Genomic DNA, 3,090 nt, shown 5'->3' with positions numbered 1-3,090 from the left:
AAAAATTAACTTTTTTTCAAAAACACTATTTTCAAAAATCACTAACTCTTTTTCAAAAATTATTTTCGAAAATCCTCTCCCTCTCTCATCGTATTCTATTTATTTATTCATCTACTAACATCTCTTCCTCATATCACTCACCAAATTCGAACCCCCTCTTCTATCTGTGTTCGAATTTTTTCTTCTTCTCTTCTTCTACTAACAATAAGGAACCTCTTTACTGTGACATAGAGGATTCCTCTTCTTTTCTTTTTCTCTTCTCTTTCTTATGAGCAGGGATAAAGAAAAAGGCATTCTTGTTGAAGCTGATCCAGAACTTGAAAGGACTCTGAAGAGAAAACTAAGAGAAGCTAAATTACAACAATCCAGAGACAACCTTATTGAAAATTTCGAACAAGTAAAGGAGATGGCAGCCGAACCCAACAACAATAATGCAAGGAGAATGCTTGGTGACTTTACTGCACCTAATTCCAATTTACATGGAAGAAGCATCTCCATCCCTACCATTGGAGCAAACAACTTTGAGCTGAAACCTCAGCTAGTTTCTTTGATGCAGCAGAACTGCAAGTTTCATGGACTTCCATCTGAAGATCCTTTTTTCAGTTCTTAACTGAATTCTTGCAGATATGTGATACTGTTAAGACTAATGGAGTAGATCCTGAAGTCTACAGGCTCATGCTTTTCCCTTTTGCTGTAAGAGACAGAGTTAGAGTGTGGTTGGATTCTCAACCCAGAGATAGCCTGAACTCTTGGGACAAGCTGGTCACGACTTTCTTAGCCAAGTTATTTCCTCCTCAAAAGCTGAGCAAGCTTAGAGTGGACGTTCAAACCTTCAGACAGAAAGATGGTGAATCCCTCTATGAAGCTTGGGAAAGATACAAGCAGCTGACCAAAAAGTGTCCTTCTGACATGCTTTCAGAAAGGACCATCCTGGATATATTCTATGATGGTTTATCTGAGCTATCAAAGATGTCATTGGATACTTCTGCAGGTGGATCCATTCACCTAAAGAAAACGCCTGCAGAAGCTCAAGAACTCATTGACATGGTTGCTAATAACCAGTTTATGTACACTTCTGAGAGGAATCCTGTGAGTAATGGGACGCCTATGAAGAAGGGAGTTCTTGAAATTGATACTCTGAATGCCATATTGGCTCAGAATAAAATATTAACTCAGCAAGTCAATATGATTTCTCAGAGTCTGAATGGAATGCAAGCTGCATCCAACAGTACTCAAGAGGCATCTTCTGAGGAAGAAGCTTATGATCCTGAGAACCCTACAATAGCAGAGTTAAAATACATGGGTGAACCATATGGAAACACCTACAATCCATGATGGAGAAATCACCCAAATCTCTCATGGAAGGATCAAAAGCCTCAACAAGGCTCTAATAATGGTGGAAGAAACAGGTTTAGCAATAGCAAGCCTTTTCCATCATACACTCAGCAACAGACAGAGAATTCTGAGCAGAATCCATCTAGCTTAGCAAATTTAGTCTCTGATCTATCTAAGGCCACTGTGAGTTTCATGAATGAAACAAGGTCTTCCATTAGAAATTTGGAAGCACAAGTGGACCAGCTGAGTAAAAGGATCACTGAAATCCCTCCTAGTACTCTCCCAAGCAATACAGAAGAGAATCCAAAAGGAGAGTGCAAGGCCATTGAATTAATTACCATGGCCAAACCCACAAGAGAGGAGAAGGATGTGAATCCCAAGGAGGAAGACCTCCTGGGATGTCCAGTGATCAATAAGGAGCTTCCTTCTGAGGAACCAAAGGACTCTGAGGCTCAATTAGAGACCATAGATATTCCATTGAACCTCCTTATGCCATTCATGAGCTCTGATGAGTACTCCTCTTCTGAAGAGAATGAGGATGTTACTGAAGAGCAAGCTTCCAAGTTCCTTGGTGCAATCATGAAGCTGAATGCCAAATTATTTGGCATTGATACTTGGGAAGATGAACATCCCTTGTTCACCAATGAACTAAGTGATCTGGATCAACTGACATTGCCTCAGAAGAAACAGGATCCTGGAAAGTTCTTAATACCTTGTACCATAGGCACCATGATCTTTAAGGCTCTGTGTGACCTTGGTTCAGGGATAAACCTCATGCCTCTCTCTGTAATAGAGAAACTGGGAATCTATTGGGTGCAAGCTACTAAAATCTCATTAGAGATGGCAGACAATTCAAGAAAACAGGCTTATGGACAAGTAGAGGACGTGTTAGTAAAGGTTGAAGGCCTTTACATCCCTGCTGATTTCATAGTCCTAGATACTGGGAAGGATGAGGATGAATCCATCATCCTAGGAAGACCTTTCCTAGCCACAGCAAGAGCTGTGATTGATGTGGACAGAGGAGAATTGATCCTTCAATTGAATGAGGACAACCTTGTGTTTACAACTCAAGGATCTCTCTCTGCATCCATGGAGAGGAAGCATAAAAAGCTTCTCTCAAAGCAGAGTCAACCTAAGCCCCCACAATCAAACTCTAAGTTTGGTGTTGGGAGGTCACAACCAAACTCTAAGTTTGGTGTCAAACCCCCATATCCAAACTCTAAGTTTGGTGTTGGGAGGTCTCAACAAAGCTCTGCACATCTGTGAGGCTCCATGAGAGCCCACTGTCAAGCTATTGACATTAAAGAAGCGCTTGTTGGGAGGCAACCCAATTTTTATCTATCTAATCATATTTTTCTTAGTTATATGTCTTTATAGGTTCATGATCATGTGGAGTCACAAAATAAATATAAAAATTGAAAACGGAATCAAAAACAGCAGAAGAAAAATCACACCTTGGAGGAAGCACCTGCCTGGCGTTCAACGCCAGAACAGAGCATGGTTCTGGCGCTGAACGCCCAAAATGGGTAGTATCTGGGTGCTGAATGCCCAAAATGGACATCATCTGGGCGCTGAACGCCAGAATTGCACCCTGGAGAGGAGCTGGCGCTGAACGCCCAGAACAAACATGGTTCTGGTGTTCAACGCCAGAAATGGGCAACAAATGGGCGTTGAACGCCCAAAATGGGCACCAACCTGGCGCTGAACGCCCAGAGTTGTGTGCAAGGGCATTTTACATGCCTAATTTGGTGCAAG

General features: G+C 41.8%; 1 non-coding gene across 1 annotated transcript; it reads right to left on the bottom strand.

Annotated features, from left to right (window-relative positions):
* Positions 1-807: 807 nt before the first annotated feature.
* LOC148574410 (small nucleolar RNA R71) lies at positions 808-915 on the bottom strand. The gene has a single exon (XR_015905938.1). It is a non-coding gene; the product is annotated as a small nucleolar RNA R71 (small nucleolar RNA).
* Between the last annotated feature and the right edge of the window lie 2,175 nt (positions 916-3,090).

This window comes from Arachis ipaensis, chromosome B2 (assembly GCF_059453495.1).
Source record: "Arachis ipaensis isolate K30076 ecotype BB chromosome B2, ASM5945349v1, whole genome shotgun sequence".
NCBI lineage: Eukaryota > Viridiplantae > Streptophyta > Magnoliopsida > Fabales > Fabaceae > Arachis > Arachis ipaensis.
Note: the sequence above shows the minus strand (reverse complement) of the source record. Positions and strands in the feature narration are given on the sequence as shown.